The sequence below is a fragment of the Bos grunniens genome, chromosome 24, assembly GCF_055505025.1.
Source record: "Bos grunniens cultivar Pamir isolate PY7600 chromosome 24, Bosgru_T2T1.0, whole genome shotgun sequence".
Taxonomy (NCBI): domain Eukaryota; kingdom Metazoa; phylum Chordata; class Mammalia; order Artiodactyla; family Bovidae; genus Bos; species Bos grunniens.
The window spans coordinates 61,848,213-61,861,768 of NC_141188.1; the positions used below are offsets into that span (position 1 = coordinate 61,848,213).

Below are 13,556 nucleotides of genomic sequence, written 5' to 3' on the forward strand. Positions count from 1 at the left end.
CTTTATTTTTTTGCTCTCCAAAATCACTGAAGCCATGAAATTAAAAGACACTTGGTCCTTGGAAGAAAAGCTATGACCAACCTAGACAGCATATTAAAAAGCAGAGATATTACTTTGCCAACAGATGTCTGTCTAGTCAAAGCTATGGTTTTTCCAGTAGTCATGTATGGATGTGAGAGTTAGACTGTGAAGAAGGCTGAGCACTGAAGAATTGATGCTTTTGAAATGTGGTATTGGAAGACTCTTAAGAGTCCCTTAGATCGCAAGGAGATCAAACCAGTCAATGCTAAAGAAAATCAGTCCCGAATATTCATTGGAAGGACTGATGCTAAGCTGAAACTCTAATGCTTTGGCCACCTGATTCAAAGAAATGAGTCATTAGAAAAGACCCTGATGCTGGGCAAGATGGAAGGCGGGAGGAGAAGGGGGTGACAGAGGATGAGATGGTTGAATGGCATCACCTACTCGATGGACATGAGTTTGAGCAGGCTCTGGGAGTTGGGGATGGACAGGGAGGCCTAGCGTGCTGCAGTCCGTGGTTCAGAAAGAGTCAGACACGACTGAGCAACTGAACTGAACCAAATAGCGGAACTATACGTAACTTAGTTCTGGACTTTCCAAGCCTTCCGTAAATGTGTTATCATACTCTCATAATTTAAAAAAAGAGAGAAAAAACAGATCCCGTGTGCCACAATTGAGACAATGCAGCCAAATTATTTAATTGACTGAGGGGAAAAAAAGCACAGGGGGAAAATGCAGCACAGAGGGAGCCGAGGAGGAGGTGTGGAACCAACGTAGTGCTGCGACGTTTGTGAGAAGAGAGTTGACTGCTCTGGACCGCAGCACGTGCCCTCCGACCTTGTTAATGCCTGACCTTGATTCTGCAGAGAAAACGCAGGAACAGAGCAGGCCAATGAAGAGCAGAGCCTTATATACTTCCCAGACAATCTGCAACATCTTAGTTTCTGAAGTCATTACTTTTAGGAATCCCACGATTTTTGTTGTTAGGCTATTATGTACAATGAGTGAGCATTTGGGATCTAAGAACTAAGGAAAGGCTGACAACCCAGGCTGAGGGAGAAACACAGGAGTAAGTCACCCAGACCCCGGGGCTGTCACGCGGGCAGAGGTGAGCGGCTGAAAGCAGCACCCCAGGGCAGAAACGGGGGTCCGGGCTGGCTCGGCGGGTCGGGAGGGAGCAAAGGCCGAATTAAGTCCTCGGTTCAGAGTCCAGGAGGAGTCTATGAGTGAGCACCGGAAGACAAAGGAAACAATAAAGCAATGCGCTAGTTGGAGCGCTGAATAGGAAGTCCAGAGCCCCCGCAAGGAAAGCCCTTAGTCTTGGAGACTGAACGAACTCCTTGTCCTCAGGCCTGGCCAGGGTATGCAGTTCAGGCCACATCTGGAAAGAGTGTTCTAGAAGGCTGGCTGAAAGGACTCCCTGGCGGTTCAGTGGTGAAGACGCTATGCTTCCATCCACTCAGGGGGCACAGGTTCGATCCCTGGTCGGAGAACTAAGATCCCTCAAGCCACAAGGCACGGACAAAAATAAGAAGAATAATAAAAGCTGGCTGAGAGTCCAAAGAGGAAGGAGCGATTCTAGCTGGGGAAGAGGCGAGGGGACCGTGATATTTTGCCCACTGGCAGTGCCCTGGCATTGATTCTCGTGGCCAGTGTTCTGGACAGTTCTTCTCCAGGTCACAGAGGAAAGGCATGGGAGGACCAGTCGTAACTCGCTGGGCTGGAACGGATCATCTCGGCCCGTCAGCCCGTTTGACAAACTAAGAGGAAACTGCCCCTGGAGAGCTTAGGAGCGGGTCTGCTCACGAAGCCGGCGAGCGGCGGCCAGTACAGGGCTCCAGCGGGTGCTTTCCCCGTCCTCCCTGCTCGTGCCGGGGATCTGAGCGCCCGCCGCTGACTCTGAAGCTGAGGCTCGGTGCGAGGCCAGGGGACTCGGAGCGTGCCGGGCACTCGGAAGGCGCCCTGCTCTCGGAGCCTCGCAGCCAGGCAGGGCGCATGTCAGACCGAGTGCGGAGTGAGACGTGATGACGCAGGGTCGGATTTAAAAACGCCTCAGAAGCCTCATAAGAGGCTTGATTTGACTTCCTAAAAACACCGAGCAGCAGGATTTGGAGGCATATGGATTACATACTGGAAGCCATGTTTAAGAACGAGAGTTTGGGACTTCCCGGGTGGTCCAGTGGTTAAGACTCCAAGTTCCCAATGCAAGGGGCCCAGGTTCAATTCCTGGTCAGGGAACTAGATCCCACATACCGTCCGAACTAAGACTCTGTGCAGCCAAATAATACATATAAATAAATATTTTTTTTAAAGAAAGGAATTTGATAATGGAAACCTAGAGGTAAGGCATCAGCTAGGAGCCAGTGACATAATTCTTGATGTGCCTTGGAAAGTACAGATTCTCGTGTCTTGTCCCCGTATCATTATTTGTAGTATCGCTTTTCACTTTCAGTGTCCTGTCTGGGTGATCGATGACCGGCTTACCTAGCTAGAAGGCTGAGGACGTGAGCTTGTTGCAGGTAGGGCCTATGGTCTCTTTGTCTTTGGACGTCAAACACCGAGTGCCTGACACATAGCATACATCTCACTGTGCCCAAAAAGTGAATGATTCTAACGCTGGGGTCAGAAAGAGCAGTTACACAAGTAGCGAGAGCCTGAAGCTAATGAAATATTTATGAAACCAGAACTTCAGGGAGGAGGCTGTGTCCAACGAAATCCAGCATTCCAGGGAAAGCTAGGAGATGACAAGGAAGGAAACGAACATGGGCTTCTTGTCCACGTGACTAATCCCAGGTAGCGAAAAGTGCAAGAGCAGCCTGAAGCACCTCAGGCCAGAAAGCAGGAGCGTGCTGAGAGACTAAGTGGGCCAGTGTCAAAGGACACGCACGGGCGCTGGCTTAGAGGGGCTCCCACTGGCCACATTTGTGTTGATTTGAGCGTCAACAAGAATAATGACAGCCAGGGGTTATGAAACAGAAGAAAAGGAAAGAAATCTTCAGTCTATACTGGTACTGAACAAAAAAGGAGCGGGGGAGGCTCCTTTACCTAAGAAACCGGCCGGGGACAGAAGGAGCCAGCAGAGGGCCGCTCTGCAGCCACCGGCGCAGTGTGCGTCGAGGCAAGGGTAGGCCCTGAACACGAAAACTGCTGATGAAAGGCTGCTGGGAACACGACAGTCACCCGGTCTCAGAATACTTGCTAATTACAAACGGGAAAAAGTACTATCACAATGGAGAAATTTTGGCAGACAACACGGTCACCAAACAAATAATGGGACAAAAAGACACGTACCTCCTGATATGATGCAACTGAAAGTACACAATGCCGTTTGGGGGGTATTCTTGCAAAACACAAAACAAAACAATGCTCAATCTGGATCTGAACATGAGGAAACAATCAGACAAGCCCAGAATGAGGCACAGTCTGCAAGACAATTGGCCTGAACTCTTCAAAAATGTCAACTATTGTCAAATTTCACAAAAGAGGGTGGGACTTTCTAAAATCTAGATTAAGGGAGTTTGAAGAAACAAAACAAAGAATGATGCAGGAAATGTATTTGGGTCCTAGATTTAAAGACATTAAAACTTCAAAAGACATTAACAATGTTAAATCCCTTGCAAATAATAGCGGATTATTAGAGAAGGAAATGGCAACTCACTCTGGTATTCTTGACTGGGAAATCCCATGACAAAGGAGCCTGGTGGTCTGCAGTCTATGGGGTCACAAAAGAATCAGACATGACTTAGCCTGGCAGCAACAACAATAGTGTATTGTAATGAGTGACTTAAAAAAAAAATTAGGCAGTATATGTTTAAGTATTCAGGCTGAAATATTTGGATGAAATGTCCTGATAAACACAACAGAAGAGCCAGCATGGCAAAATGTTAGCAATTTGGTGAAGCAAAATGAAGTATATGTGGGTATTCATAGTATTATTCTTTAAACTTCTCTATGGGTTGGAAATTTCAAAACAAAAAGGTAAATAGGAGAGTTAAAAAAAAAAAAAAAAGGGAAAAAGAAAGCCTGGAGGAAAAGTCGTGGGAGACTTTTCAATGAAGAGGGCATCTACCAAGCTCCACTGGGGCAGTGAGTTGGAGTGGGCGAGAGAAATCGATTGCCACTGGTCACGAAGGTAACAGAGAGCAAAGACCCAAAATAAAGACTGTCAGTAAGAATGAGGGTGGAGAGACCAGACAGTGGCAGAAGGAGAAAACAGGATCAAATGCAAGTCTTTTCAGTTTTTTTTTTTTTTCCCGGTTTTTGGCTATTTTCTTTTTAAACAGGAGAGTTAAGTAACAGCTTGAAAGTAGAGGCACCAAGTGGCAGTGAAGTGGCCGATGCCAGCGGCAGGGGCTGAGCCGCTGTGGGGAGACCTTACCTCGGCGCCTCCACCGGGACTGACGGCGGAGAGCTGTCCACCTCCCCAGCCCCTGCTCTTCAAAACCCACACTGGTGTTTCATCCATGGATGTGGAGAGGCCATTTCTTACTCCCCTGAAGCCACCCGACCCTCCATCTTCTGAAGACTTCTACAGGAATGGATTAGAGAGACCTCTATAGACTTTCACCTGATGTTCAGTTCAGTTCAGTTCAGTCACTCAGTCGTATCCAACTGTTTGAGACCCCATGGACCGCAGCACGCCAGGCCTCCCTGTCCATCACCAACGCCCAGAGTTTACTCAGACTCATGTCCATTGAGTCGGTGATGCCATCCAGCCATCTCATCCTCTGTCGTCCCCTTCTCCTCCTGCCCCCAGTCCCTCCCAGCATCAGGGTCTTTTCCAATGAGTCAGCTCTTCACATCAGGTGGCCAAAGTATTGGAGTTTCAGCTTCAACATCAGTCCTTCCAGTGAACACCCAGGATTGATCTCCTTTAGGATGGACTGGTTGGATCTCCTTGCAGTCCAAGGGACTCTCAAGAGTCTTCTCCAACACCACAGTTCAAAAGCATCAATTCTTCGGTGCTCAGCTTTCTTTATAGTCCAACTCTCACATCCATACATGACTACTGGAAAAACCATAGCCTTGACTAGATGGACCTTTGTTGGCAAAGTAATGTCTCTGCTTTTTAATATGCTATCTAGGTTGGTCATAACTTTCCTTCCAAGGAGTAAACACCATCAATCCTTGCTTTTAATTTCATGGCTGCAGTCACTATCTGCAGTGATTTTGGAGCCCCCAATATAAAGTCTGCCACTGTTTCCACTATTTCCCCATCTATTTGCCATGAAGTGATGGGGCTGGATGCCATGATCTTAGTTTTCTGAATGTTGAGCTTTAAGCCAACATTTTCACTCTCCTCTTTCACTTTCATCAAGAGGCTTACCTGATGTTCATTTAATAATAATTCCCTAAAGAGTCACTTACACCAGAGATTCACAGAGGGATCCTAGACACTGTTCCCCTGGACCCTATTTCTGCTCACATGTTCTTTATCTTTCCAAGGTAGCTGTCACCCTCAGCAGAGTGGCCCCAGCGCTAAACCCTAAAATCCATTCTTTTGGTTCTGCAGCCGTGAGGCATGATGGAAAGCCAGAAGCACTGTGCATGAGGGCAGGTTGCAAAGGAGGCAGCATATCTCTGAAAATGAGCGGCCCGTTGTCATCTCCAGCAAGACTGTCAGAGGCTTCTGATGCTTCTTCGTGACTGATCAAATGAGATTTAACTTGAGTAAAGGTTTAAGGTAGCAGTAGCAGCATATGTTTATGCTTTTCTTTAAATTTTTTATTCATGGATTATCTTTGGTTGCACCAGGTCCTCGTTCTTTGCATGGGCTTTCGCTAGCAGCAGGGGCTATGCCCGTGTGCAGAGCGCCAGCTCTAGGCGCAGGCTCAGTAGCTGTGGCCCAAGGGCTTAGCTGCTCCTCAGTATGGGGAATCTTCCCAGACCAGGGACTGAACCTGTGTCCCCCTCATGGGCAGGCAGATCCTTAACCACTCCTATTCAGGAGAAGGATATTTTTAAATTAAATGTTTACCCCTTACCCAACGTAATGTATGTAATGATACATGTACATTGCGAAGGTCACATTATCACCCACATTACTGGTCAGCACACCTTGAGTGACACCAGAAACCTGGGTAGATGGCAATATTAGACAGTAAACTTCAACAGTGTGGAATTACCAGCCATATTCTTGGCAACAATGGACGATGTTCAATGTTTCTGATTGCTATAGAAACAAAACCAGAATACCAGTAATCATTGATAATTTCTCACCCCGAAACTCAAACCCAGCTCTGATTTCCATAATAACCGAAAAATGTTTTCAACAAATACTCAGCATTCAAGGATTTTGTTACACCAAAAGCAAAGTCAAATCTGAATGCCTCTGGGTACCTGCCTGCCTGTGGTGCCTTGGCTTGGTCTTGGGACTCCCACCCAGGAGAGGAAAAAGCACTCATTGTGCTGCAAACAGTGCTGGGAAAAGAGGAAACGTTGCATCACATGTCAGAGCCGAGGGGCACCTTACCCTCCCAGGCAGACCTGGTGTTGAGCAAGGCTGGTTCTTAAATGAAGCAGGTGGAAAGCCATCTTTCAGAATAAGGGTCCTGTGTCGCTTAGCCCTGTGCTCCTTCACTTAAAGCTAAAGACAGAAGGAAAACATGCCCTCAAGACTCCGTTCCTCCAGATCCACCAGGTTTGCCTCTGGAGTTAAGCATCCCCCTGGATTCCTGTAACAGAGAATTCCGTATTGCTCTCTGTCAGACACTAACTGCACATCCAGGCTCGAAACATTGCCATGGTCAGCGCACGCCCTCTTTCTCTCACTGATTTGTTGAGGCTTCCATATGGCTCTCTGCCCTTTACGGTCATGCGTCCTTGGATTTTTGCCCCCAGTAGTGACAGCCCCCATGGCGTCCAGCCCCCCTCCTGTGGCCCCCACGGCGTCCTTTCTCAGTTCTCATCCTTTCACTCTCTTGTCTTCATGGTCAAGCATCTGGAAGCGGTGATCAGTGCTTCCCATCCACCTCCTCACCCCCACCCACTCCTAGACCACAGGATTGCCATTCCTCATCACCGCACTAAAATCCCTGTGATAACACTATCACAAAGACTCACCAGTCCCGGGACTCCGCAAGAGCTACTTCCGGTCCTGCGCGGAACTTCCTGGTGTTAAAAAAAAAAAAAAAAAAAAAAACACTATCACAACTTAGTCATCAGAAACAGGACAGCTGGTTTTCTCCAAGTCTTGCTGTTTTTCACCTTTGTATAATCGCCCGGATGCCTTGCTTTGAAAACGTTTTCCCGGTTAGCTTGCACACTACCGTGCTGCCTTCTGCCTCTGGCCCTCCATCCTGCTTTTCTGCTGACTCCTCTCTTCCACTTGTCCCCCACACGGTCTCGCCTCTTCTGGTTTGTATTGCCACAAGAATTTTAATTGCAAAGTGCACATTGATTTATGTCACTACAGGCTTTAAATCACTCAGGGACTCGCCTCTGCATTCAGTACAGAGTTCAAAGACAATCAAGTCCTTCATGACTTGACCCTTACTATAGATCTGATCTCGTATCTCAACCCAGTGCACACCTGCGTTCTAACCAAAGAGCTACTGTCCACATCTTCATGTTTTCCACTGTCTTCTGCCTAGAACACCCATGACCAGTTTGTCCTGGCTAATGACTACCATCTTTCAAGACAGCTTAAGTGTTACCTCCTCCTAGAAGCCTTTCCTTTGACCTACTCCCAGGATGAGGTAGTAGCCTTTTTTTCTTTTTTCTTTTCCAGCTTTATTGAGATATAATTGACATATAACATTATGTGCTTTTAAGATTTACAACATGTTGATTTGATTCACCTAGCCATTGCAAAATGATTACCACCATAAAGTTAGCTAACACCCAGTCACATCACCCAATTACCATTTCTTTTCTTTTCTTTTTTGTGGTGAGAGAACATTTAAGATCTACTCTCTTAGCAACTTTCAGGAATATACTATTGCATTATTAACTGCAGTCACCATGCCATGCACTAGATCCCCAGAGTCTACTCATAACTTGAAGTTGTACTCTTTGACCAACATCTCCCCATTTCCTCCACCTCCCAGGCCCCTGTTTCTAAGAACTTGACTTTCTTATATTTCACATATAACTGAGATCATATGGCAGTTGTCTTTCTGCGTCTGACTTGTTTTATCAGCAGCAGCCTTGGGAGCCTTCGGGCGTCCTATGGAACACTCACCCTGAGCTGCACTCACCGTTTGTCCTGACGTTCTTCTCCCACCAGATGGTGAGCAGCTTGAGCGCAGGTTTGTCCATCTGTCCACTACTGCCTAGCCCCGTACTCGACACAGAGAGGTGCTGAATGGATCTTTATTGAATACATGAGCAGAATAAAAAAGTAAATATGGAGGAGTGTCAAAAGGCCATGGTTCTAAAGACTATAAGAAAAACAAGAAGTTCCCACAGAAGGCTGTGTTTAGGCAGGAGTTTAAAGTTCAAGCTACTAGACCCAGTGATTACGTAAAGTTCATTACGTAAATAGACTTATAAGATTGCGGTAACTAGGTTCATTGGCTTTCATTCTGTACGTATTTAAAGCTTAGCATAAAAATTATGCAGTCACTGTGCTGACAGAGTAAACAAAAGAGAGAATCCTGCCCCTCCCCAACCCTCACACCTTGTACACGAAACTTACGGTTGATTATTTCAGTGCCGCCTCCCCATATTCCAGGGACTAGCCTTAGTGCTTTATAGGCATTTGCATTTAATCCCCATAAAAGCCTTGTAAAGCTGATGTTATTCCCATTGTACAGAGAAAACCAAGTCTCAAGGAGGTTAGGTAAATTGCTAAAGGTCACACAGGAACTGGTAGAGCAAAGATTTAATCCCAAGGATATCTGATTAATTTTCCTGCACGTAATCACACTGACAACACCACAAATTTAACTTGAAAACCATTCATCCTCTATTCAGATATTTGGTTATTGGAGTTTCCACATAATTCTTAAAGTAGTGTAGGAAGTTGATTTCGACGTTCTTAGTACAGATATACTGTTAGTGTGGGGAGAAAGATTTGTTATAGAAGTTGATCCAAGCAGATACAGTTTTGCGAGTGAGCTTTTATGTTCCAAAGCCATGAAACTATGCCTGTTAGTGTGATTTCCCACCCACTGCCAGTCTTCGGAGCCTGGAGACTGGGGCAGAGGAGGAGAGGATGACTGTAAGGTGTACGAACGTGGGATTTCCCTGGCAGTCCGGTGGTTACAACTTCACCTTCCAGGGCAGGGTTGCTGGTTTGATCCCTGGTTGAGGAGCTAAGATCCTACACGACTTGTGGCCAAAAAACCAAAACATAAAACAGAAGCAGACTCAACACAGATTTTAAAAACAGCCCACATCAAAAATATCTGAGACAACTCCACTCCCCAAATGCAACTATTCCTATGAATTAACAGAAAAAAAATACTTAAAAGCTGTTTCCCTTAACTCTCTATTTTCAAAATAGGTTGCGTACTTTTACACTTCTGGAAAGGCCGCACACTTCAAATAAAGATTTCAGCTTGCCCTCCAGACATGCACGCAGTGGCCCTGACTACACCGTACGCCACACACAGGCTGGTCTCACACACACCAACGAGGCCCGAGGGACGCACCCAACAGTGAACTGCCTGTGATTACGCATGCCTTTTGCTTCTTGTGTTCTTCGCTTTCCTATCATGCACATGTTAACTTTCAAGAAATGTATATTATTTTTAAAACCTTTAAAAAATCTTTAAAAAAATTAAAAGGTGGGAACTTGACCTTGATCACGTGCTGTGCATTGAGCGGGCTCTTCCCTCTTCATTCTCACAAAGGTGACACCATTCGGCAGCGGCAGCATGAAGACGATTATATGATTGGGACCCAGAGGCCGCCTGATCCTCAGGGCAGCAAAGTTATCCAAGGCATTCAGAAAAATAAATCTCTATTCCATTGAAGTGTTCTTTAGCAGTGAGTTCTGCAGGGGAAAAGGCATCTGACTGCAGCAGAGACAGAGCCTGAGAAATAGAAAGGCAGCAACAAAAATCCACAACCAAAAGGCAGCTACCTTTCCCTGTGGTTCCAGGAAGCCTTTCCAGAAACCCCGGGAAGGAAAAATGTGTGTTTCAACAGAAAACTAGATACTGTCTATAGCATACCCTTCCTCCGAGATCTGAAAGCTGAACCTATGGGAAATATTCGGCAGCTATGACATGTGTGGGTAACCAAAGCGGCTCTCACATACAGAGGAATCCTGCCTGGTGAGCGAGTGACCCTCCTCCTTGTGGAAAAGCCAATTGCCTCTCTTTGCACCTTTATTTCAACATTCCTTTACTTTGAAAATTTTTTCTTTATCTTATTCCTTACCACTTATAGCCAGTGAGCTGCCTGGTTTTCCTATTATAAGAAAAAGAAAATCTTTAATTTAGTTCAGGCTTATACCCTTTTGAGGATATATCCTTTACACATCCTTTGGAATTTATCTTTATGACCAAGAATTCACCAGGGAGGCCCTGCCTCCGGTGCCCTTTTCTCCTTGACCCAGGTCCGTGCTCACTTCCAAGGTGTGGAAGTTTCCGAGTGCCAAGCCTCAGCTTATGATTCTTGTGCTTGGGAGCAGACAGTGTCCACCCTCTGCCAGGTTGAGGGTCCCCAGAGGATGACAAGTGTCTCTCCTTTGATGTCCTATCCAAAAGTTGTCAAGTATCTTTGTTCAGAAAGCTACAACATTTTAATCAGCTTTATTAAAGCATAATTTATACACAATAAAATTCATCATTTAATTGTGCTGTTTGTTGAGTGTTCACACCTGATCACAGTCGCCCACCATTACCACAATCAGCACATGGAACATTTCCACCCCCCAGAGTCCCCTCGTGTCCCTGACAGTCAATCCCCTTTGCCTCCTGAAGCCCCTGGCATTCACCAATCTGTTCTCTTACCATCGGGTTTGTCTTTTCTAGAATCTCACATAAATAGGATCATGCAAGGTCTTCCCTGGTGGCTCAGCTGTACAGGATCTGCCTGCAGAGCAAGAAACATGGGTTGGATCCCTGGGTTGGGAAGATTCCCCGGAGAAGGAAATGGCAACCCACTCCAGTATTCTTGCCTGGCATATCCCATGGACAGAAGAGCCTGGCGGGCTACAGTCCATGGGATCACACAGAGTCGGACACAACAGAGCAACCGAACAATAACAACAACAACAGGATCTCACAACACTTGGACTTTTGTGTCTGGCTTCTGTCACTTGGCGTCACTCATGAGACGCACCCACGTTATCCTGTGTGTGAATCGATGCCTGTCACTGCTGAGTGATGGCCCAGTACATTTGCCACAAAGCAGTTAGCCATTCACCAGTTGATGGACGTTTGGCTTGTTTCCCATTTGGGGTTGTTACAAATAACAATAAAAAGTGGGCTTACTGGGTCATATAGTGAGTATATGTTTAACTTTAGAAGACACTTTCAAACTTTCCCAAAGCGGCCACCATTTTCCATTCCCACGGATGGCATGTGAGGGTTCCGCTAGCTCCACATCGACACATTGCCAACTTTTCCAGTTTTAGCTCTTCTAGTGGGCGTGCAGTGTTAGCCCAATGTAGTTTTAATTTGCATTTCCTTAATAATTAATGGTATTGAACATCTTTGTGTGTATCTATTTGCCACCTGTACTTCTTCTATGGTGAAGTTTTTATTTAGATGTTCTGCCCATTTTTTAATCAAGTTGTTTATCTTCTTATAAGGGAGTTTTTAAAATGCTTTATAATAATATTCTGAATACAAGTCCTCTGTGAGACATGCATTTTGCAGTTATTCTCTCTCAGTCTGTGTCATGAGAAAGCCATTACATTTTGACAAATAAGGATTTTCTCATTCAGAATCCCTGGAAATGCAAACCAGCACACCATGTCTATTGATGTCTGCAGGGTAGTGGCCTGCCTGTGGCCGGGAGGGGGAAAAAGCATATAGCTCCAGAATTCGCCCTTAAAAGGAGCTGCTCTCTGCTTTGAGCCCCATCTCTTGATTTTCTTACATTTTACTGATTTCAATTATTTTGTCTCCTATGTTACTTGCTTTCTGTAGCTGCTGCAATTTTAGGCAAAAATGTACTTGGAGGATTCATCTGTTTCTTTCCTGCTGCAAATGAACACCGCAGCTTCCACATTTCATGGTGAGCCCCAAGTAGCAAGAAATGCGACGAAGCTGCTCAATGAAGTTTTTCAATTAGGAAAGTGTTCCTAATTGCCTCCAGTTCCATTTCTGGATGCTATACCGCTCTCCCTAACTTCTAGGGACCAGCTTCTCCGACTTGCTCAGTCTTTGGGAAGGAGATGAGGAGGAGGAGATTCCCACTGAAGGGAATCTTTGCGTGTCCATAACCCTGACCCAATAGAAAAGAATTCCTGCTGGATAGAAAGCCAAGGCCCAATGTTCAGCAGTACAAGAAGGACACGCTGACCTCCCCTGTGTCCCCTGAAGAAGCTCATGAGACTCTCATGGGAGAGACGCCCTCCATATACGCAGAGGAAGAGAGCACCCTCATTTCTGAGGCTGAAGGAGGAAGAGCAGAGCTGCACCAGGGCTCCCACTGCTCCCACTGCCCTGAGCGCACAGCCTCTCACCCTGCTTTCCCACAATGCTCTGCTCTTCAGCAGGATTCCTCCTGGCCTCCCCGTCCCACTGCTCCCACTGCCCTGAGCCCACAGCCTCTCACCCTGCTTTCCCACAATGCTCTGCTCTTCAGCAGGATTCCTCCTGGCCTCCCCGTCCCACTGCTCCCACTGCCCTGAGCACAAGCCTCTCACCCTGCTTTCCCACAACGCTCTGCTCTTCAGCAGGATTCCTCCTGGCCTCCCCGTCCCACTGCTCCCACTGCCCTGAGCCCACAGCCTCTCACCCTGCTTTCCCACAACGCTCTGCTCTTCAGCAGGATTCCTCCTGGCCTCCCCGTCCCACTGCTCCCACTGCCCTGAGCCCACAGCCTCTCACCCTGCTTTCCCACAACGCTCTGCTCTTCAGCAGGATTCCTCCTGGCCTCCCCATCCCACTGCTCCCACTGCCCTGAGCCCACAGCCTCTCACCCTGCTTTCCCACAACGCTCTGCTCTTCAGCAGGGTTCCTCCTGGCCTCCCCGTGCTCCAGTCATCACGATGGGGATCAGGTCCACTCCACTCGGCCCAGCTCCCCATGGACACGGCTCAGGGAAGCCTCATCCACAGCCTTCTCCCCTAAGCTCCTGTTTCCAGCTCTGGGGCTCCCCGATGGGGCTACTCGACGCTCACCAGGCACCCAGAGTGGGCTGGGGGCAGTGCGGCCCCCTGGGCAGTGGCAGCTGGACTCTGGGAGAAGTCCATCCTTCCTGGCTGCTTGGGCAGCCAGTTCTAAGAGGGTCACAGGGGGCTTCTCAGAAGGTTCCAGCAGGAAGGAGCACCAGATGCTTGAAGCATGGCTGGCTGGGTCACGCATCTTTGTTCTGACGTTCCTCACTCTGTCCCCTTGCTCTGTCTCACATTTGCTCCACAGTACTGGGGACGCTCCCAAGTAATGACTAGCAGGCAAGCAAGCCCCTTT

General features: G+C 47.2%; 2 long non-coding RNA genes across 6 annotated transcripts; both read right to left on the reverse strand.

The window, feature by feature from the left end:
• Window positions 1-694: 694 nt before the first annotated feature.
• Window positions 695-9,334, reverse strand: LOC147346401 (uncharacterized). 5 transcript variants are annotated; one of them, XR_015154156.1, is made up of 5 exons: window positions 9,200-9,334; window positions 8,220-8,332; window positions 7,084-7,131; window positions 3,680-3,733; window positions 695-881 (listed from the first exon to the last, which is right to left on the reverse strand). It is a non-coding gene; the product is annotated as an uncharacterized LOC147346401 (long non-coding RNA). The 5 variants fall into 5 exon arrangements; XR_015154157.1 differs by having other exon boundaries at window positions 9,132-9,270; XR_015154154.1 differs by lacking the exon at window positions 9,200-9,334 and adding an exon at window positions 6,494-6,607 and having other exon boundaries at window positions 8,220-8,532.
• A 431-nt stretch (window positions 9,335-9,765) lies between these two features.
• LOC147346402 (uncharacterized) lies at window positions 9,766-13,205 on the reverse strand. Its single transcript, XR_015154163.1, has 3 exons — window positions 13,067-13,205; window positions 10,926-11,007; window positions 9,766-9,961 (listed from the first exon to the last, which is right to left on the reverse strand). It is a non-coding gene; the product is annotated as an uncharacterized LOC147346402 (long non-coding RNA).
• Window positions 13,206-13,556: the final 351 nt, after the last annotated feature.